This window comes from Aegilops tauschii, chromosome 1 (genome assembly GCF_002575655.3).
Source record: "Aegilops tauschii subsp. strangulata cultivar AL8/78 chromosome 1, Aet v6.0, whole genome shotgun sequence".
NCBI classification, from domain to species: Eukaryota; Viridiplantae; Streptophyta; class Magnoliopsida; order Poales; family Poaceae; genus Aegilops; species Aegilops tauschii.
The window spans coordinates 387,043,002-387,067,562 of record NC_053035.3 but is presented as its reverse complement, the minus strand read 5'-3'; positions in this window follow the sequence as shown (position 1 = coordinate 387,067,562).

Here is a 24,561-nt window from a genome sequence, read left to right as displayed (position 1 = left end):
ATGTATCGGTGTGTGTGTGGGAGGGGGTGGGGGGAGGGGTAGGCAGAGGCCTAACTATAGACGTAGAACGACTCGTATATGTGTTGAGAAGGAGAGACCCAGCTATATCTTGAGGGAGATCGGTCGACATCCATACATAACTGAACGACGGGAAATAGGATGGGATAGAGAGAGAGAGAGAGAGGAGAGAGAGAGGGAGGGAGATGGGTAGAGTGCTGGATGGGTGATGGAGTTGCTTCTTGAAGATGGTGGGAGAGGCCTACTAGACAAACTGAGGGTGGAACTGCAATATTATCAATAAGAGTGGGGATGTGTTTCTGTGTGTGCATGTGCGTGATAGATCTGTCGGGACGCATCCATGGATGATGAAGGGGAACCATGTGTTTGGTAAGCAAACATAACTAGATCGTAGATCAATTGTTGTTTGTCGGAGGAAGGGAGAGACATAACTAATGAGGTAGATCGATCGACGCGTGGGGAAAAACGAGTTATAAGGACCTAGCTAGCTATATGTATAGCGGGAGATCGGTCGGTGTACGTCCATTTGTTAGAGGCAAATAAGGCCCGGCGAGACGGATAGACAGAGAGAATGGAGCTAGGAGGTGGTGCGAGAGGCCCACCTACTAGCTAGATAGGGGGAGGAGTTTGCGGTTGTGAGATCGATGAAAAGAGGGGCGAGAGTTTACACATGTGTGGGACCGTATGAGAGACACGAGGCAAGGACACATAAAGGAGGAGATTGAAGGTGCGTGTGTATGTTGTAGGCAGACATCGCTGGAGAGGTTTATCGATCGGTGTGTGTCGGAAAAAAGTTGTGGAGACTGTGGGAGAACGACCTAAAGAAAAAATTGAATGTGCGCGATGGATAGAATGCTGAGGGAGGGGGAGGGCGAGGAGGGCGTGTGCATGCACGAGAGAAAGTTAGTGGTAGCTACAAAGGTTAGAGGATTGTGTGGGTGTAAGAGACTAACAAAGATCATAATTTGATATGAAAGTGGATTCATATATTTGAATAGGAGATCATAGTGTTTTAAACATATGCATGCATGAATATAGCGGTGATACGCGTGTTGTGGTTTTGCACATGTTATACCATAGTGTGATAATGCATGGCGTTTGCAACTCACAGCTAAATGTCGAACAATCTAAACCATACTATACATGGAACAATCTCACGTTTTATTTGAATTTGTGATAATGTGTGGTGTTTGCAGCTTACAACTAAATATCGAACAATCTAAACAATACTATATATCGAACATTCTCACATTTTATTTGAATTGGTGGTAATGCGTGGTGTTTGCAACTCACATCTAAATACTTATAGGCGTAGGGGGCGGGGCACCATACATAATGTGATAAACACATTATACATATGAGACATGGTTTAGATTATGAAGATCTAGCTAGAGCTTGAAATGTACTGCGATTTGAAATCAACATAAAGTGGATTCAAAAAATTGAGTTCGAGTTCATATAGTACACATAGTTCTATGTAACTCGAGACTAATCATGTGGTGTGCTGTGAAGATAATACACAAACGATGGTTTAACTTGACAATAATGATGATTGTAGATCTTACTAAAACAGAGAAACGAATTCAAATGCTTTGACTTCACAACAATCATTATTGTAGATCTTATTCAAATAGAGAAACAAATTCAAATTTAGTTCATATTGAAGCGGTAGTATATACGTTTGGAATGCACTAAAACGTTCATTTGAGTAGTAGGTTGCATGCATTATACACGTAGCGAAATATTTTAATTGAACATAACATGAATTCAAAGTTTTGAATGACATTTGTAGTGCGAATTGATTTGGTACAGTACACATTAGGCTTGTCCGGAAATTTCAACCCGCGCCTTGTTAGCCCAAAATATTTAAGATATATCTTTGTCTCGTTGTGCTCCGACAACACCCTCCATCTCAACCCGCGCCTTGCTATTCCAAAATTACAACGCGCGCGAAAACTCCCACCTCCTATGAAATCCCGACACGCGAAATGCCCGTGATACCCCTGAACCGAAAGAACCGCCTCAAATCGGTGGGGGCACTTTCGTAACTTACCCCACATTTCGGACAAGCGCGTCCCTAAGGCATGGTTCCCCACTCCCATCCCATCCAACCACCCATTCGTACACCGAGGCCAGGAAAACCCGCGAAGCCCCACACCCTCCTCCGTCAGCCACCCAGCCGGAGCCTCTTCCCCGACAACGTCGTCCACAGCGACACCTCGATGTCCCTCATCCACTGTACCAGATGAGGATCCGTCGTCGATCTGGTCATCCCGCCGCTTCAGCCACCCCGTCCTCCACCTCCAAGGAGCTGCCCCGACGTTCCCCTCGTCTTTCGCGCCACCTCCATTCCCACACCGACGTCTTCACCTGCACCACTGGAAGAGCATCATCATCACCGTTTCCTCGGATGAAGCTGCGGCCTAATTGGCGCCACCAAAGAGGTTGTACACTAATCGCCGCATTTTCTTCTTGATTCGATCTCACGGTGCTGTCGGCGCTCGGTCCTGAGCCGACACGGCGCGGCTCCATCCACGGCGGCGCCGCTGGCCACTTCCTCCACGGCGTCGCTCCCTCGGCGGCGACGTCCACATCAGTCGGAGCTGCTGCTGCTTTAGCTCTCGCTCGCGCTGCTGCTCTGCTCTTGCTCTCGGTCCCCTGCCTGGTCTGCTCTTACTCTTGCTCTTGCTGCTGCTCTCGCTCTTGCTCTTGCTTGCGATGCTGCTCCGATTTAGCTACACTTGAGCCGACTGAATCGACTTTTGGGTCAGTCGATTTTCAGGGGGTGGGGGGCTCGCCGGAGTTAAGGAAGAACCAGCCGCAGCGAGGAGGGGGGCTCGCCGGAGAGGTACCCCACTATCAATGTTCGGGTTCAGGGTGGGGGCGGTGGTGGGGCGGTGGCGTGGGGATCGCCAGAGAAAAAGCTCGGCATGGGGGGGCTTAGAGGGATGGCCGGGGCGGCGGCGGACCGGCGGTGGGGAGTGTTTTCGGGGCGGGCGGGGGGGCGCACCGCCGACCGCGGGGGGCGGCTGTTTGGCCAGTGGTGGCTGGCAGCTCAGGGGGGTGGAGGTTGAAGATGAATTGCATGCCCTTGATTTCGTATCTAACGGCTGCAAAATCAGCTGACCAGAGATGAAAAAGTCAGTCGACTGACGTGTAACCTCACCTCTAGTGCGTTTAGTTTCGACAGTAAAATTCAGTTTTGACAGCAAAATTCAGTTTCGACAGTTAAGTTCAGTTTCGACAGTTAAATTCAGTTTCGACAGTTAAGTTCAAAGATGAGCGGCTAATGTATACATCTAGCACTTTGTGGTTATGTATTTTACGTCATCTATTGGAGATGCTATTAGAATTCTACTCAGGTTAACGTTGTCTCTCTTGTCCTGCTTCAGCCTCGGCGTCGTACAACTCACCGGAGCTGCTCCAATGACGAAACCCTCCATCACAGCCTAAGATCTTCTTCCCCTCCTCCGACAGCCAAGTCAGCCGGAGCATCCTCACCGGCCAACCCAATCATGCTGAGATCGACATGGCTTCGCCAAAGAGGTTGTACACTTCTTGTGGTTTGACTTAATCTCACCATGCTTCTTTGCATCCTGTGATCTTCCAATTCTTGTGAACCAAACACCCAGATTGGCAGAAATCCTATGTTTTTAAATTCTCTGTTTTGCACGTGCATTCCTATCATATTCCTGTCTATTTCCTATCCCTGCATTGTTAGAATCCTAAAATTCAAACAAGCCCTTACACAATTACTTCTGTTACAGATATGTGTCAAAGAAAACCTTGTGAGGTTTGTCCTGCTCCTGCGGTGATGTGTTCCACCCCAGCTTAGCTGCTCCAACGATGGAAGGGTTCACCACAGCAGGGATCCGCTCTCCAGACTGTCTTTCGCCGCCTCAGGTCTTCTTCCCCGCCGCCGGCAGCCACGACAACTGCATTACCATCATCAACTGAGCAGATGACCTTGAGGACTACACGGGTCCGCAAGAGAGGTTGCACTCTTCCGTGTCTGCTTACGTTATGCATCGCTTAATATGATGACATGCTACTTTATCGTCGTGTTCACCTATTAGACTCCGATTCAGGTCCAAACTTATGCTGAAACTTGAGTTTTTAAATGGTTGTGGGGTACACATTGGGGCAGCAATCAGTACTATCTGTCTACTATCTGGTTAATCTCGGGTGTCTACTATGAGTTTCATGTTGGGTGCAAACAAACATTAAAGGAGCCATTATCTGTATTTTTTAACTAAAGCTATTATCTGCCTGCTATCATTGGTTTTGGGTCTATCCACAGTTTGCTATCATCACTCTGGATTTGTGCATGCACTTCTTACATAATCTCACTATGTTTTATTCCTATGCATGTCAGTTATTGTACACAATGGAACTGAACATGTAGAGCAAAAGAGACGAGCCTTGCGTGGCAATAAAATTTCATGCAGACGTTGCTCCATGGGCGCAAAGGCAGCCCCCCTCCACCCATTTCGGATCATAATCAAGAGGAAGATAACTGTTCTGAGGGGGATTCAGAAGTAGAAGACCACTCCTATTTACCCCACGAGGTCTTTGCTCTAACTTGGCATGCCGATGTTGGTAATATCATGCATATGGTGCCTTGCATTGCTTACTGTATACATAAAAGATGTCATGTGCTTAGTTTAGACATTCTTTGTGTCAATGCCATCTGTTTAGTTTCTTTATCGTATATGTGAATCATGCAATGCCATCTTGTTTAGCCAGGCATCATATATGTGAATTTTGCAATGCCACCCTGGTTAGGCAGTCATCTTATATGTGAATAATATCATGACATCATTTTTTTATTACGTGTTAAATTTGTCAACAATTTTAGTACATTCAATTACTCTTCCTGTGCATCAGCCATTCGGCACGGTCATGGAAAAATCTGGAGTGGAAACAAGGTCTACAGAGCAGACAATGCTATCTGACAAAGTGCATGTCTTGCTGGTTACAGATAGCTCCTCAGAGGAGGATTCAAAGACAGATGACCAGTCCTATCCCCCCCCCCCCCCGAGGTGCATGCTCTAACTTGGCAAGGTTATGTTGCTCATATCGTGCGTATGGTATCTTGCATTGCTATGTCATTTGCTTAGTTTAGGCATGTTTTGTGTGAGTGCCACCTGTTTAGTGTCTAATTACCATATATGTGAATTATGCAATGCCATATTGTTGCAAGACATTATATATGTGAATTATGCAATGCTATCTTGTTGCAAGGCATTATATATGTGAATCATGCAATGCCATGCTATTTAGACAAGCATCATATATGTGAATTATATCATGCCGTCCTTTTTTTGTATTTCTCATTGCTTTTGTCGACAATGTTTGTATATTCAACTGCTCTTCCTGTGCATCAGCCATTTGAATTGGTGATGGAGAAATCTGGAGTGAAAACAAGGTCTTCAGAGCAGACAATGCTACCTGCTGAAGCAGATGTCTTGCTGGTTACAGATAGCTCTTCACAGGAGGATTCAGAGGCATATGACCAGTCCTATTATCCCCCTGAGGTGTATGCTCAAACTTGGCAGGGTTATATTACTCACATCATGCATATGTTGTAGTGCAATGCTTAGTTTTTACATCATATACACGATATTGAATGCCATCTCCTTAGTTGACACATGATATATGTGATTGCCCTCTACTCACTTCCTTAGTATATAAATCATATATTCGAATTATATCATGTCATGATGTTTACATAGACAGCATGTATCTGAATTATGGCATGCCAACCCATTTTCTAAAGACATAATATAGTTATATCATCTCATCATGTTTACATAGTCATCATATTTTGAATTATGTCATTCTATCCGTGAATTATATCATGCCATCATGTTTCCATCGACGGCATGTTTGTGATTTATGGCATGCCAACCACTTTAATAGACACATCGTATAGTTATATCATGTCATCCTGTTTACATAGTCATCATATTTTGAAGTATGTCATTCTATCCTGTTTAGTTAGCCATCATACATGTGAAATTGTGTCATGCTATCCTGTTTAATTAGCCATCATATATGTGAAATTATGTCCTGCTATTCTGTTTGGTTAGACAACATAAATGTGAATTATTTCATGCCTTGTTTTCTTCCCTACTATCCATTGCACCTGTCTATCTTACAATCTCTGTACATTTAATTACTTTTCTTGTTTATCACCCATTTCAATTGGAGGGGGTGATGGCAGTATCTGTGGGAGTAAAAACACAGTCTTCAGAAAAGATCGTGCTACCTATCGATGGAGATAGAACCACGGTTGTACTTGCCCAAGAACCAGCCCCACCACACATAACCCAGACTCACGCAGATTGTACCCCTACCTAGTTGGACAGAGAACCAGCTACACCCCTTCTAACCCCAACCCCAGCAGATAGTAACCCAGTTCCCATTGACACAGCACCGTCTCCACCATAGAGCACCCAAACACGAGCAGTTAGTAAGGCAACTGCAGTGCTCAAAGCACGAGGACCACCACTCTGAACCCCAAGTCAACGCTCAAAGCAGAAGAAGAATTGTTCTCAGGTCAGGTTCCGTAGCTATGGTTCATACTACTTTGCTCTTGCATCACTGTATTTACTCATACCAACTAATTTCAAATTTGAAGGATGCAATTGAAACTCCAATGGCGCAACAGGTATGTTTTAAACCTGTTTCTTTAACGTGTTTGCTATTGTAACTTGCTCTATGTTGATTTCAGTTTCAATTGAATAAACAGTTATGTTCTCATGCCATGCACACTACAAGTGTTGTTATTGCTGTGTAGTTTCCCACACTTATATTCTGTCTATGCTGCTTTGTCTTAAATAGATATGATTCGAACTGTATCTATCTTGATTTGGCAACATAAACTAGAATGATATAGACCATACAGTGACAATACTACATAGATATGTGTTTGTTTCATGTTGTTATCCTTTCCACCTTACTGAACTGGTTTACCAAAATGAGTTTCATATACTACATTCTAAACATGTGATGTGTTTGTTTGTTTCTCTTTTAGAACGCGGATAAAATATTGGAGAAGAGTACACCGTTATGCAATGGTAAAGGAAGTAATGCAGATAAGGTTCAAGGTAGTGAGACATCCCTGTTGGTCTCCAAGAAAGCTGATAAAAACTATATTGAAGACACTGAGACAACCCCAAAGTCCTGTCTTGATGTAGTGTTCGAGTTACTGGCTACTACTGCTGGCACCAGCTCTTCGAACTTGCTGCCTGAATCAGTTCGGCTTCTTGAGTCTCAACTTCAAGTTGAAAGACATCGATAAGATGTTATGCGACAGGAAGCCGAAGGACTGAGGAAGTCCCTGCAGAATTCAGATGCATACTTTCTGGTGCAACAGCAAGTGCTGGAGGATTTAAGCGCCAAACAAGAGAAAGTTAATAAGCTTGCTAAGCATCTTGCCAGCATTATGGGTACCCGGGATATTGTTTCTTGAGCTCTTCTGAAGTGGTTTCAGTTTTGGACTTGTTTTGCTGCGGCGTTTATATGCTGCTTTGTTCCCTATATTTGCACTAGTGGCGAACTGTGATGCCCAGTGGATGTAATATGTGTAATAGCCGTGATAGCGTAGCGTAAGTTGCTTGCTAATTTATTTCCTTATTGTCTTATTTATTTGTTTTCTTGTAGTCAGTGCAGTTCTTTTTCCGCGGTTTGCTAGTGGCCGCAATAACCTATTTTTTAAAACTAGGCCACAATAACCATGGGCTACATATTTACTGTAGTTAACATGGGCCTCCTATGGGCCGTAGAAACAATGGGCCATATACGGGCCGTAGACACGACGGGCCTTCTACGGGTCGTATCATCAATGGGCCTTCTACGGGCCGTATGATCGGTTGGCCAAACATGGGCCGATAATAGACCACATTATGGCTGTAAATGGGCTAGAGTTGAAATCGTCCGTTCATGGGCCGACCATAACGGGCCGTCGTTAATCGGCCGTATTTGATGACGCTATGAAAACGGCCCAACGTATTAACGGGCCACAAACGGGCCGACTGTAACCACAGGCTGAATTTGGCCCACAAGCAGAAAATGACAGTAACGGGCCGTAAGTAAACGAATGCTGGAAATGAGCCCAAGAAAAAATGGGCCCTGAGAAGGCCGAAAGATAACATGGGCTGGAAACGGCCCAACGGCATAACGGACCGTTAATGGGTATAAAGTGATACACTCTTCATTACGGGCCAGTTTCACCACGTGTCGTTAATGGGTCTAAAGTGATACACTGTTCATTACGGGCCAGTTTTACCACGGGCCGTTAATGGGCCGAGAGTTACAAAGGGCCTCATATGGGCCGAAAGACGTCATGGGACATACATGGGCCGGAAGTTAAAATGGGCTGGAATTATATTGGATGGCCAAGATGTCGATACTGGGCCTAATTCGGACAGGTCGTTGATATGTCTCCGTCGTATCTACTTTTCCAAACACTTTTGCCCTTGTTTTGGACTCTAACTTGCATGATTTGAATGGAACTAACCCGGACTGACACTGTTTTCAGCAGAATTGCCATGGTGTTATTTATGTGCAGAAACAAAAGTTCTCGGAATGACCTGAAACTTCACGGAGATTATTTTTGGAAAAAATAAAAAATATTGGCGAAAGAATCAAGGCCAGGGGGCCCACACCCTTGCCACGAGGGTGGGGGCGCGCCTGCCCCACTAGCCGCGCCCCCTGCCTCGTGGGCCCCCTGGAGCTCCACCGACCTCAACTCCAACTCCATATATTCGTGTTCGGGGAGAAAAAAAATCAGAAAAAAAGATTCATCGCGTTTTACAATACAGAGCCGCCGCCAAGCCCTAAACTCTCTCGGGAGGGCTGATCTGGAGTCCGTTCGGGGCTCCGGAGAGGGGAATCCGTCACCATCGTCTTCATCAACCATCCTCCATCACCAATTTCATGATGCTCACCGCCGTGCGTGAGTAATTCCATCATAGGCTTGCTAGATGGTGATGGGTTGGATGAGATATATCATGTAATCGAGTAAGATTTGTTAGGGTTTGATCCCTAGTATCCACTATGTTCTGAGATTGATGTTGCTATGACTTTGCTATGCTTAATGCTTGTCACTAGGGCCCGAGTGCCATGATTTCAGATCTGAACCAATTATGTTTTCATGAATATATGTGAGTTCTTGATCCTATCTTGCAAGTCTATAGTCACCTACTATCTGTTATGATCCGGCAACCCCGAAGTGACAATAATCGGGACCACTCCGGGTGATGACCATAGTTTGAGGAGTTCATGTATTCACTATGTGTTAATGCTTTGGTCCGGTACTCTATTAAAAGGAGGCCTTAATATCCCTTAGTTTCCATTAGGACCCCGCTGCCACGGGAGGGTAGGACAAAAGATGTCATGCAAGTTCTTTTCCGTAAGCACGTATGACTATATTCGGAATACACGCCTACATTACATTGATGAATTGGAGCTAGTTATGTGTCACCCTATGTTATGATTGTTACATGATGAACCGCATACGGCATAATTCCCCATCACCGATCCAATGCCTACGAGCTTTTCACATATTGTTCTTTTCTTATTTACTTTTTCGTTGCTACTGTTACAATCACTACAAAACCCAAAAATATTACTTTTGCTACTGTTACCGTTACTTCCATACTACCTTTCTACTAAATATTTTGCTGCAGATATTAAGTTATCCAGGTGTGGTTGAATTGACAACTCAACTGCTAATATTTGAGAATATTCTTTGGGTCCCCTTGTGTCGAATCAATAAATTTGGGTTGAATACTCTACCCTCGAAAACTGTTGCGATCCCCTATACTTGTGGGTTATCAAGACTATTTTCTGGCGCCGTTGCCGGGGAGCATAGCTCTATTCTTTGAGTTACTTGGGATTTATATCTGCTGGTCACTATGAAGAACTTGAAAGATGAGAAAACAAAAATTTATCCCTCAACTACGAGGGGAGGTAAGGAACTGCCATCTAGCTCTGCACTTGATTCACCTTCTGTTTTGAGTAAGCTTGCGACACCTAAACCTGCTTCTGCTATTAATTCTGATATGTCGCATGTTATTGATGATGCCACTTCTGCTATGCTTGATACTTATGATGAAACTACTTCTATGCTTGATACTACTGTGCCACTTGGTGAATTTCTTGATGAACAACTTGCTAGGGCTAGAGAGAATGAAATTATTGAAACTGATAATATTGATGAAAGTGATGATGAAGACTCTCCCAATAAATATGAATTGCCTGTTGTGCCTGAGGGCTATGTTATGGATGAAGAAACTGCTAGAGACTTTCTTGCTTGCAATGATAGAAGTGATCTTAAGAAATTATTAGCTAAGCTGAAACAAAAAACTCTGAATGCTAGAATGATATATGATCCTGCTTATGCTACTTCACCTATCTTTGTTACTGATAAGGATTATGAATTCTCTATTGATCCTGATATAATTACTTTGGTTGAATCTGATCCTTTTTATGGCTATGAATCTGAAACTGTTGTGGCACATCTTACTAAATTAAATGATATAGCCACCCTGTTCACTAATGATGAGAGAACTCGCTACTTTTACATCCTTAAAATATTTTCGTTCTCATTAAAAGGTGATGCTAAGATATGGTTTAACTCTCTTGATCCTGGTTGTGTGCGTAGTCCCCAGGATATGATTTATTACTTCTCTGCTAAATATTTCCCTGCTCATAAGAAACAAGCTGCTTTAAGGGATATATATAATTTTGTGCAAATTGAAGAAGAGAGTCTCCCACAAGCTTGGGGGAGGCTTCTCCAATTACTGAATGCTTTGCCTGATCACCCTCTCAAGAAAAATGAAATACTTGATATCTTTTATAATGGACTAACCAATGCTTCCAGAGACCAACTAGATAGTTGTGCTGGTTCTATTTTCAGGGAAAGGACACCAGATGAAGCTGAAATTCTATTGAATAATATGTTTACCAATGAAAATAATTGGACAGTTCCTGAACTGTAATGATCCGAACCTGATAAGATTCGATGTCTCTGTGCTCACTGTGCTAGTCCCTGGATCGACTCGCTAGCACACACAGTACATATGAATATCAAATAACAAGTGCATCATTTACTATAACGTATGATCCAGAATTCACAAAATATTACAAACTGAGTAGCACATAGCTAGCTTTATTCAATAATAACAGCGGAAATGTAGCCTAACAAATGATGAAAAGAATGATCCTATTAACATTCCAAATTTTAAAAATTTGGGATGTTACATGAACCAACTCCTAAGCCAACTCCAAAGAAGGGGGCTGTTCTATTTATCAGTCCTGAAGATATGCAAGAGGCAAAGAAATCTATGAAAGAAAAAAGGTATAAAAGCCGAACATGTTAAGAATTTACCTCCTATTGAAGAAATACATGGTCTTAATTTACCGCCTGTTGAAGAAATATATGGTCTTAATCCATTACCTATAGAAGAAACTCATGGTCTTGATAACCCGACACAGGTAGTAAAGGTAAATTCTCTCTATGGATATGATAGAGCTGAAATCCCTCCTACTAAGTTTGCTAGCCAATGTTTGGATGAGTTTGATAACTTTATGGTTAAGCAAGAAGGTTTTAATGCTTATTTTGGTAGACAATTAAAGCAAAATGCTTATATGATTGAACACTTGGGTGACTATATGTCTAGAGTTAAAGGTGAACTTAAACTCATTAGTAAACATGCTTCTATGGTTACCACTCAAGTAGAACAAGTACTTAAAGCTCAGAATGATTTGCTCAATGAATTGAATAGTAAGAATAATGACTATGCTGTTAGAGTGGCTACTAGAACTGGTAAAATGACTCAGGAACCTTTGTATCCTGAAGGTCATCCTAAGAGAATTAAGCAAGATTCTCAGAGAAATAATGTAGATGCACCTAGTCCTTCTAAAAGGAAGAAAAACAAAAATGATAGGACTTTGCATGCTTCTAGTGAACCTGTTGTCGACACACCTGAGAATCCAAATAATGTTTCTATCTCTGATGCTGAAACACAATCTGGTAATGAACATGAACCTAGTGATAATGTTAATGATGATGTTTATGTTGATGCTCAACCTAGCAATGATAATGATGTAGAAATAGAACCTACTGTTGATCTTGATAACCCACAATTAAAGAATCAACGTTATGATAAAAGAGACTTTGTTGCTAGGGAACACGGTAAAGAAAGGGGGCCATGGGTTTAGAAACCCATGCCTTTTCGTCCTAAACCATCCAAGAAAAAGGATGATGAGGATTTTGAGCGCTTTGCTGAAATGATTAGACCTATCTTCTTGCGTATGCGTTTGACTGATATGCTCAAAATGAATCCTTATGCTAAGTACATGAAAGAAATTGTTACAAATAAAAGAAAGATACCGGAAGCTGAAATTTCCACCATGCTTGCTAATTATACTTTTAAGGGTGGAATACCAAAGAAACTTGGAGATCCAGGAGTACCAACTATACCATGCTCCATTAAAAGAAATTATGTTAGAACTGCTTTATGTGATCTTGGGGCTAGTGTTAGTGTTATGCCTCTCTCTTTATATCGCAGGCTTCATTTGAATAAGTTGACACCTACTGAAATATCTTTGCAAATGGCTGATAAATCAACTGCTATACCCGTCGGTATTTGTGAGGATGTGCCTGTTGTGGTTGCAAACGTTACTATTTTAACGGACTTTGTTATTCTTGATATTCCCGAGGACGATAGTATGTCTATTATTCTTGGAAGACCCTTTTTGAATACCGCAGGGGCTGTTATTGATTGCAACAAAGGCAATATCACTTTCCATGTTAATGGTAATGAGCATACGGTACACTTTCCGAGGAAACTACCTCAAGTCCACAGTATAAACTCTATTGGAAAAATTCCATTGATTATTATTGGAGGTTTTGAATTTCCCTTCCTACTGTCAAAAAGAGATATGATATTCTTATTATTGGGGATGTGCATATCCCCGTTGAGGTAACATAGTGTTACTCGAAATTTCTCCGGTTCCATGTTATTCGGAATGAGTTTGTTAACAAGACTTGATCAACCTTGTTAGTGGATTCCTTTTGATGAGCATGGGATGGATGAAGTTAGAAAGCACAACCTTCTGTACCCTCTCTCTACTTTCTATTATTTAGTTGAAATAAAGTAAAATTAGTATTTTTTCTGTCTGTTTTCTGATTTATCCGTGCAATATAAAAATACCCCGAAAATAAAAGTTCTCCAAATGCCCTGAAATTTAAATATGATTTTTTAGAATATTTGAGAATATTTGGCACCGAGAACACATCAGGGGGAGCAAGCACCTGGGCACGAGGGTCCAGGGCACGCCCACCCCCTGGGTGCGCCCCCTGCCTCGTGGGCCCACGGTGGCTCCCCTCCACTTATTCTTGCACCCACACACCTCTACTTCCTCCCAAAAAATCACCATCCAGCTCAAGCACGAGTTCTAGCTCATTTTGCTGCGATTTTTGATCTCCTTGCTCAAAGCTCCTCTCACAAAACTGCTTTGGGGGATTGTTCCTTGGTATGTGACTCCTCCAATGGTCCAATTAATTTTTGTTCTAGTGCTTTATTCATTGCAAATTTGTGCTGCCTAGGTGACCATGTTCTTGAGCTTGCATGTCAAATTTATATGGTTCCAAGTAGTTCTAATGCATGATATGAGCTCTAGGCACTTGTATGAGTAGTTGCTATCAATTTTGTTGAGCTTGGTTCACTTTTATTTGAAGTTACTAAAAATTTCAGAAATTTTTCAGAGGAAGAAATATGTTTAGGAAAATGTACCAAGGTGGTCCTTCAAGGAAGCAAGGACCCAGACTTGCAATGCGTCATGCTGAAGATGAACCACCAAGGGACGCTCCAGTGCGGGCTTGTGAATGGCCTTCAGAGGACTTCATGCATCAAGCAGGAATCAAGGAAGAATTTAACGCATATGTGCGTAACGCTGATCTTGTGAGCTTCGAGGCAGATAAGTGCCGTCAATACCACTATCTCACTAGTTCCTTTGTGAGGAGGTTTGAATTTTCATCTTCACGCAATTCCCAAACTGTCCTGTTTGATCTTTATGAAAATTCTTTTACTATGGACTTAGAGGATTTTACCACTGCTTGCAAACTTCCACAATGGGGTAGTACTAGTGAACCTCGCAAATCTGAATTTAGAGATTTTCTTGCTAGTATAACTGTTGGGGAATCTAGGGACATAGCACAAGCTACCATAGGGAGCATTCATTTTCCTGCTATACACTATTTTGCTCTCTTCATAGGTAGGTGCATAAATGGTAAGGATGAAGCATGTCACATGTGTGTCCCTGACCTCAGTATTCTCAGGAGTGTTGTGTTAGGAGATAAACATTATAATTTGGGAGCCATTGTTGCACGTAGGTTGCATCATAATAGATTTAATGGAGATTTCTTTGGTGGAATTTATGCAACACGTTTAGCTAATTTCCTTGGTGTAACCATACGTGAGGATGATATTGAGTTGCCTCCTGCTTATTTAGATTATGAGGCTATGGTTCGTCATCATTTTGTTGAGAGGAACGATCAGTTCCTCCAGTACCGACTAATCTTTTACCGACGACGCACCTATCACGTCGCTCTCCCTGCTTCCACTTTCTTTGACTTTCAAGCAAAAGGGAGATATTTTATAACCAGAGAGGAGGCGGACGAGTATAAGAGGAGGGCTGAGATAGCTCGCCTCCAAGCTGCAGCCCACGATACAATGACTGTTGCATCTCAGTACAACCCCAACTACAACTTTGGATATCCGCCAGGCCAGCCGTGGCAAAAGACCAACTTAGGCCAAAAGCCTAAGCTTGGGGGAGTACGTATCTCTCACCGACATTACATTTATGTTCACACAATCATTGCTAGATGTCGGTGCTCATACTTTTTCACTGCAATATCCATGCTAGTTTATTTTCCTTTTTATGCTTTCTTCTTGTGTGTTTGATAAACCTTAAGAAAACCAAAAAAAATAGTAGTAGCTTTTAGCTAGTTTTTTCTTGCTGTAGTAATAATTAAAAAAACCTAAAATATTTCATGTTCTTCTTTTGCTTGTTGGGAGCTTTCCCATGTAAATAGTTTTTATTTCTTTTCTCTTCTTTGGGGGTCGATAGGAGAAGACCACGATTAAATTGTTGAAGTAGCTCTTATATGCATTATTGTTGATTTAACCAAGAGCCCATATTGCCTTGTCTTCTCCTGTTTATTGAATGCTCACAGATTCCAGCTTAGTCCAATGCACGTGCACTATTATTATTATTCACATCGTTCGGTCGTGCAAGTGAAAGGCAATTATGACGATATATGATGGACTGATTGAGATGAGAGAAGCTGGTATGAACTCGACCTCTCTTGTTTTTGTAAATATGATTAGTTCATCGTTCCTGATTCATCCTATTATGAATAAACATGTTTGCAATGACAATTAGAGATCATAGTTGCTTATGCCATGCTTAATTAGCTAGGAGTTTATAATGGTTTGCCTTGCGTGCCAACATGCTATTAAAATGGTTGTGATGTGGTATGATAGGGTGGTATCCTCCTTTGAATGATTCAAGTGACTTGACTTGGCACATGTTCACGCATGTAGTTGAAACAAAATCAACATAGCCTTCATGATATTTATGTTCATGGTGGATTATATCCTACTCATGCTTGCACTCAATGTTCATTAATTTTAATGAATGTTCATCACTGTTGTCGCTCTCTAGTTGGTCGGTTCCCAGTCTTTTGCTAGCCTTCACTTGTACTAAGCGGGAATACTGCTTGTGCATCCAATCCCTCAAACCCCAAAGTTATTCCATATGAGTCCACCATACCTTCCTATATGCGGTATCTACCTGCTGTTCCAAGTAAATTTGTATGTGCCAAACTCCAAACCTTCAAATGAAATTCTGTTTTGTATGCTCGAATAGCTCATGTATCAACTAGGGCTGTCCATATCTTCCATGTTAGGCGGGTTATTCTCAAGAGGAGTGGACTCCGCTCGTCACTCACGAGGAAATGGCTGGTCATTGGGATGCCCAGTCCCATGCTTTATGCAAATCAAATCAAAATAATTGCAAACAAAACTCCCCCGGGACTGTTGTTAGTTGGAGGCACTCATTGTTTCGAGCAAGCCATGGATTGATGCTTGTTGGTGGAGGGGAGTATAAACTTTACCATTCTGTTTGGGAACCGCCTATAATGTGTGTAGCATGGAAGATATCGCCATCTCTTGGTTGTTATGTTCACAATGAAAGTATGCCGCTCAAAATATTATTTATCTCTATTTCAAAACCGAGCTCTGGCACCTCTACAAATTCCTGCTTCCCTTTGCGAAGGGCCTATCTATTTATTTTTATGTTGAGTCATCACCCTCTTATTAAAAAGCACCAACTGGAGAGCACCGCTGTCATTTGCATTCATTACTGTTAATTTATATTGGGTATGACTATGATTGGATCTCTCTTACCATGAATTACAATGTCTAGTCAGTCCTTGATCTTTAAAGGTGCTCAGCATTTATTTTTACAGTCTCAGAAATGGCTAGCGAGATACCATCTTGTTATATCATATTATGATTGTTTTGAGAAAGTGTTGTCATCCGAGATTTATTATTATTGCTCGCTAGTTGATTATGCCATTGATATGAGTAAACATGAGACCTAAATGTTATTGTGAATATGGTTAGTTCATAATCTTTGCTGAAAACTTGAATGCTGGCTTTACATATTTACAACAACAAGAGCAAACAGAGTTTGTAAAAGTTTTTCTTTATCACTTTCAGTTTTTCAACTGAATTGCTTGAGGACAAGCAATGGTTTAAGCTTGGGGGAGTTGATACGTCTCCGTCGTATCTACTTTTCCAAACACTTTTGCCCTTGTTTTGGACTCTAACTTGCATGATTTGAATGGAACTAACCCGGACTGACGCTGTTTTCAGCAGAATTGCCATGGTGTTATTTATGTGCGGAAACAAAAGTTCTCGGAATGACCTGAAACTTCACGGAGATTATTTTTGGAAAAAGTAAAAAAAATTGGCGAAAGAATCAAGGCCAGGGGGCCCACACCCTTGCCACGAGGGTGGGGGCACGCCTGCCCCCCTGGGCGCACCCCCTGCCTCGTGGGCCCCCTGGAGCTCCATCGACCTCAACTCCAACTCCATATTCGTGTTCAGGGAGAAAAAATCAGAAAAAAAGATTCATCGCGTTTTACGATACGGAGCCGCCGCCAAGCCCTAAACTCTCTCGGGAGGGCTGATCTGGAGTCCGTTCGGGGCTCCGGAGAGGGGAATCCGTCGCCATCGTCATCATCAACCATCCTCCATCACCAATTTCATGATGCTCACCGCCGTGCGTGAGTAATTCCATTGTAGGCTTGCTGGACGGTGATGGGTTGGATGAGATATATCATGTAATCTTGTTAGATTTGTTAGTGTTTGATCCCTAGTATCCACTATGTTCTGAGATTGATGTTGCTATGACTTTGCTATGCTTAATGCTTGTGACTAGGGCCCAAGTGCCATGATTTCAGATCTGAACCTATTATGTTTTCATGAATATATGTGAGTTCTTGATCCTATCTTGCAAGTCTATAGTCACCTACTATGTGTTATGATCCGGCAACCCCGAAGTGACAATAATCGGGACCACTCCCGGTGATGACCATAGTTTGAGGAGTTCATGTATTCACTATGTGTTAATGCTTTGGTCTGGTACTCTATTAAAATGAGGCCTTAATATCCCTTAGTTTCCATTAGGACCCCGCTGCCACGGAGGGTAGGACAAAAGATGCCATGCAAGTTCTTTTCCATAAGCACGTATGACTATATTCGGAATACATGCCTACATTACATTGATGAATTGGAGCTAGTTCTGTGTGACCCTATGTTATTTTTGTTACATGATGAACCGCATCCGGCATAATTCTCCATCACCGATCCAAAGCCTACGAGCTTTTCACATATTGTTCTTTGCTTATTTACTTTTCCGTTGCTACTGTTACAATCACTACAAAACCCAAAAATATTACTTTTGCTATTGTTACCGTTACTTCCATACTACCTTGCTACTAAATATTTTGCTGCAGATATTAAGTTATCCAGGTGTGGTTGAATTGATAACTCAACTGCTAATACTTGAGAATATTCTTTGGCTCCCCTTGTGTCGAATCAATAAATTTGGGTTGAATACTCTACCCTCGAAAACTGTTGCGATCCCCTATACTTGTGGGTTATCAGCCGTAAATGGGCCCTGGGTTAGCGGGCTATAAATGGGCTATATGCGAACAGGCTGTTAACAGGCTTGCCATGGGCCGGCCCGCCACCTTTTGACCAAGTCAAACGGGGCGGCCTTTTCACAGGAATGGGCCTCTGTTGGGCCGTGCCACGTGTCGACGTATCATAGGCGCTTCGGGTCCAATGAGGGGACGACATCTGTCCCAACGGTAAGCCGACACGTGTTTCCTCCAGCCAATGGTGATTTTACACGTGGAAAATCGCCATTGGTCGTGGCTGTTAATGGGTTCTCGGATCCAAAACCGGACCCGATAGCTTAACGGCGTTCCGTTATGGTGGATGCCACGTGTCGGTCACCCTTGACGAAAGCACTTCTGTGACGCGCGATTTGTCGTCATGGAAGTGGACACTTCCGTGATGATAATTTTGGTAATGTCATGGAACACTTCTACGACAGCATAGGTATGACTATCTTGATTCTGTCATAAAATCGTCATGGATGTACATGCATGACAGAAAACGTGACCTACTGTGACAAACACGTATCATCACGGAAGTGTATTTTTTTGTAGTGAAAGGATGAATTTGACGCGTATGTGTGTAATGCTGAACTCGAGGGCTTCATGCTAGATAAGTGCCCTCAGTATTATCACCTAACTGATTCCTTTGTGAGAAGGTTTAAATTTACATCTTCACGCAATTCTCACACTATCCTATTTGATCTTTACAATAAATCTTATACCATGGACTTAGAAGATTTTAATGCCGCTTGTAAACTCCCGCAATGGGGTAGTGCTAGTGAACCTCGCAAATCTCAATTTAAAGATTTTCTTGCTAGTATCATTGTGGGGGAATCTAGAGAAATAACACAAGCTACCATAGGGAGCATTCATTTTCCTGTTATACATTATTTTGCTCTCTTTATAGGTAGATGAATAAACGGTAAGGATGAGGCATGTCACATGTGTGTTCCAGATCTTAGTGTTCTCAAGAGTGCTATTTTAGGAGATAAACAATACAACTTGAGGGCCATTGTTGCACGTAGGTTGCATAATAATAGTACTAATGGAGATTTGTTCGGAGGAATTTATGCAACCCGTGTAGCTAATTTTCTTAAGATACCCATACATGAAAATGATATGGAATTGCCTCTCACTTATTTGGATTATAATGCTATGGTTCGCCATCAGTTTATTGAGAGGAATGAACAGCCTCTCCAGTACCGACTAATGTTTGACAGGCGCTGCACTGTCCATGTTGCTCTCCCTGCTCCTAGTTTCTTTGACTTTCAGGAAAAAGGGAGATATATTATAACTAGGGAGGAAGCGAACGAGTATAAGAGGAGGACGGAGGCAGCTCGCCTCCAAGCTGCAGCTCATGAGGCAATAGCTGCTGCATCTCAGTACGACCCCAGCTACAACTTTGATCCTTGGGCATAGACCAAACTTAGGCCAAAAGCCTAAGCTTGGGGGAGTACGTATTCCTTACCAACATTACATTCAAGTTCACACACTCATTCTAGTTGCGGTGCTCATACTTTTTTATTGTACTATCCATGCTAGTTTATTTTGTTTTCTAGTCTTCTTCTTGTGTGTTTGAATAACCTTAAGAAAAATCAAAAAAATTAGTTGTAGCTTTTAGCTAGTTTACTTTCCATGCCTGTAGTAGTAGTAATTAAAAAGAAAAACCCAAAAAGATCTCTCGTTCTTCTTTTTCTTGTTGGGAGCTTTCCCGTGTAAATAGTTTTATTTCTTTTCTTTTCTTTGGAGGTTGAGAGGAGAAGACCATAATGAAAATGTTCAAGTGGCTCTTATATGCATTATTATTGATTTAACCAAGAGCCCCTATTTCCTTGTCTTCTCCTTTGTATCAGATGCTTGCAGATTCCAGCTTAGTCCTATGCACGTGCACTATTATTATTATCACCACCGTTCGGCCGTGCGAGTGAAAGGCAATAATGAGGATATATATGATGGACTGATTGAGATGAGAAAAGCTGGTATGAACTCGACCTCTCTTGTTTTTGTAAATATGATTAGTTCATCGTTCCTGATTCAGCCTATTATGAATGAAACATGTTTGCGATGACAATTAGAGATTATAGTTGCTTATGCCATGCTTAATTAGCCAGGAGTTTATAATGGTTTACCTTGCGTGCCAACATGCTATTAAAATGGTTGTGATGTGGTATGATAGGATGGTATCCTCCTTTGAACGATTCGACCGACTTGACTTGGCACATGTTCACACATGTAGTTCAAACGAAATCAACATAGCCCCCACGATATTTCTGTTCATGGTGGATTATATCCTACTCATGCTTGTGCTCAATGTTTATTAATTTTAATGCATGTTCTTGACTGTTGTCGCTCTCTAGTTGGTCGCTTCCCAGTCTTTTTCTAGCCTTCACTTGTACTAAGCAGGAATATTGCTTGTGCACCCACTTCCATAAACCCCAAAGTTATTCCATATGAGTCCACCATACCTTCCTATATGCGGTATCTACCTGCCGTTCCAAGTAAATTTGTATGTGCCAAACGCTAAACCTTCAAATAAAATTCTGCTTTGTATGCTCGAATAGCTCATGTATCAACTAGGGCTGTCTGTATCTTCCATGCTAGGCGGGTTATTCTCAAGAGGAGTGGACTCCAGTCCTCACTCACGAGAAAATGGCTGGTCACCAGGGATGCCCAGTCCCATGCTCAAATCAAAATAATTGCAAACAAAACTCCCCTAGGACTGTTATTAGTTGGAGGCACCCGTTGTTCCGGGCCAGCCATGGATTGATGCTTGTTGGTGGTGGGGAGTATAAACTTTACCATTTTGTTTGGGAACCGCCTATAATGTGTATAGCATGGAAGATATTGAGATCTCTCGGTTGTTATGTTGACAATGAAAGTATGCAGCTCAAAATATTATTCATCTCTATTTCAAAATCGAGCTCTGGCACCTCTATTAAAAAGCACCAGCTAGAGAACACCGTTGTCATTTGTATACATTACTATTAGTTTATATTGGGTATGACTGGATCTCTTCTTACCATGAATTACAATGTTTAGTCAGTCCTTGATCTTCAGAGGTGCTCTGCATTTATGTTTTGCGGTCTCGGAAAGGGCTAGCGGGATACCATCTTGTTATATCATATTATGATTGTTTTGAGAAAGATTTGTCATCCGAGATTTATTATTATTCCTTGCTAGTTGATTATGCCATTGATATGAGTAAACATGAGACCTAAATGTTATTGTGAATATGGTTAGTTCATAATCTTTGCTGAAAACTTGAATGCTGGCTTTACATATTCGCAACAACAAGAGCAAACAGAGTTTGTAAAAGTTTTTCTTTATCACTTTTAGTTTGTCAACTGAATTGCTTGAGGACAAGCAAAGGTTTAAGCTTGGGGGAGTTGATACGTCTCTGTCGTATCTACTTTTCCAAACACTTTTGCCCTTGTTTTGGACTCTAACTTGCATGATTTGAATGGAACTAACCCGGACAAACGTTGTTTTCAGCAGAATTGCCATGGTGTTATTTTTGTGCAGAAATAAAAGTCTCGGAATGACCTGAAACTTCACAGAGAATATTTTTGGAATATATAAAAAATACTGGCGAAAGAATCAAGGCCAGGGGCCCACACCCTTTCCATGAGGGTGGGGGCGCGCCTACACCCTGGGCGCGCCCCCTGCCTCGTGGGCCCCCTGGTGCTCCACCGACCTCAACTCCAACTCCATATATTCACGTTCGGGGAGGAAAAAATAGAGAGAAGGATTCATCGCGTTTTACGATACGGAGCCGCCGCCAAGCCCTAAACTCTCTCGGGAGGGCTGATCTGGAGTCCGTTCGGGGCTCCGGAGAGGGGAATCTGTCGCCATCGTCATCATCAACCTTCCTCCATCACCAATTTCATGATGCTCACCGCCGTGCGTGAGTAATTCCATCGTAGGCTTGCTGGATGGTGATGGGTTGGATGAGATTTACCATGTAATCGAGTTAGTTTTGTTAGGGTTTGATCCCTAGTATCCATTATGTTCTGGGATTGATGTTGCTATGACTTTGCTATGCTTAATGCTTGTCACTAGGGCCTGAGTGCCATGATTTCATATCTGAACCTATTATGTTTTCATGAATATATGTGAGTTCTTGATCCTATCGTGCAAGTCTATAGTCACCTATTATGTGTTATGATCCGTTAACCCCGAAGTGACAATAATCGGGATACTTACCGGTGATGACCGTAGTTTGAGGAGTTCATGTACTCACTAATTGTTAATGCTTTGGTCCGGTACTCTATTAAAAGGAGGCCTTAATATCCCTTAGTTTCCAATAGGACCCCGCTGCCACGGGAGGGTAGGGCAAAAGATGTCATGCAAGTTCTTTTCCATAAGCACGTATGACTATATTTGGAATACATGCCTACATTACATTGATGAACTGGAGCTAGTTCTGTGTCACTCTATGTTATAACTATTGCATGAGGAATCGCATCCGACATAATTCTCCATCACCGATCCAATGCCTACGAGCTTTTCACATATTGCTCTTTGCTTAGTTACTTTACCGTTGCCACTGTTACAATTACTACAGAACTACTACTGTTACTTTTGCCACCGTTACCGTTACTTCCATACTACTTTGCTACTAAATACTTTGCTGCAGATATTAAGTTAACCAGGTGTGGTTGAATTGACAACTCGACTGCTAATACTTGAGAATATTCTTTGGCTCCCCTTGTGTCGAATCAATAAATTTGGGTTGAATACTCTACCCTCGAAAACTGTTGCGATCCCCTATACTTGTGGGTGATCAACCGTTAATGCTAAAATAGATCGTGAGAAACAAACTGTCGGTGTTAGTTTTGGTGACGAATCTCATGAGTTTAATTTTTCCAAGTTTAGTAGAAAACTTCATGAAAACGAATTGCCAAGTAAATATGAATTAATTGGTCTTGCTTCTATTGATGTGCCACCTACTGATCCACTAGAAGAATATTTGCTAGACCATGAAAATGATTTACATATGCATGAAAGAAATGAAATAGATAAGATTTTCTTTGAACAACGTCCTCTTCTTAAACTCAATTTGCCTATTGAAACTTTGGAGGTCCTCCTCCACCTAAAGGTGATCATGTGTTTGAATTAAAACAATTGCCAGACACTTTGAAATATGCTTATCTTGATGAAAAGAAGATATATCCTTTTATTATTAGTGCTAACCTTTTAGAACATGAAGAAAAAAGATTATTGAAAGTTCTAAGGAAGCACCGAGCTGCTATTGGATATACTCTTGATGATTTTAAGGGCATTAGTCCCACTCTATGTTAGCACAAAATTAATATGGAACCTGATGCTAAACTCGTTGTTGATCACCAACGTTGGTTAAATCCGAAGATGAAAGAAGTGGTAAGAACGGAAATATTAAAACTTCTGGAAGCAGGTATAATCTATCCTATAGCTGATAGTAGATGGGTAAGTCCCGTTCATTGTGCCCCTAAGTAAGGAGGTATAACTGCTGTTCCTAATGATAAGAATGAACTTATTCCACAAAGAATTGTTACAGGCTATAGAATGGTAATTGATTTCAGAAAACTAAACAAAGCAACTAGAAAAGATCATTACCCTCTGCCTTTTATTGATCAAATGCTTGAAACATTATCTAAGCACACACACTTTTGCTTTCTTGATGGATATTCTGGTTTTTCACAAATACCTGTTTCTCAACCTGATCAAGAAAAGACCACTTTTACTTGTCCCTTTGGAACTTATGCTTATAGACGTATGCCTTTCGGTTTATGTAATGCACCTACTACCTTTCAAAGATGTATGACTGCTATATTCTCTGACTTTTTTGAAAAGATTGTTGAGGTTTTCATGGACGACTTCTCTGTTTATGGGAAGTCTTTTGATGATTGTTTAAGCAATCTTGATCGAGTTTTCCAGAGATGTGAACAAACAAATCTTGTCTTGAATTGGGAGAAGTGCCACTTTATGGTTAATGAAGGTATTGTCTTGGGTCATAAATATTCTGAAAAGGGTATTCAAGTGGACAAAGCTAAGGTTGATGCAATTGAGAAAATGCCATGTCCTAAAGATATCAAAGGTATTCGTAGTTTCTTAGGTCATGCTGGTTTCTATAGGAGATTTATCAAAGACTTTTCTAAAAAAATTAGGCCTCTTACAAACCTTTTGCAAAAGATATCCCTTTTGTTTCTGATGATGATTGTTTAGAAGCCTTTGAAACACTCAAGAAAGCCTTAATTTCTGCACATATTGTTCAACCACCTGATTGGCACTTGCCT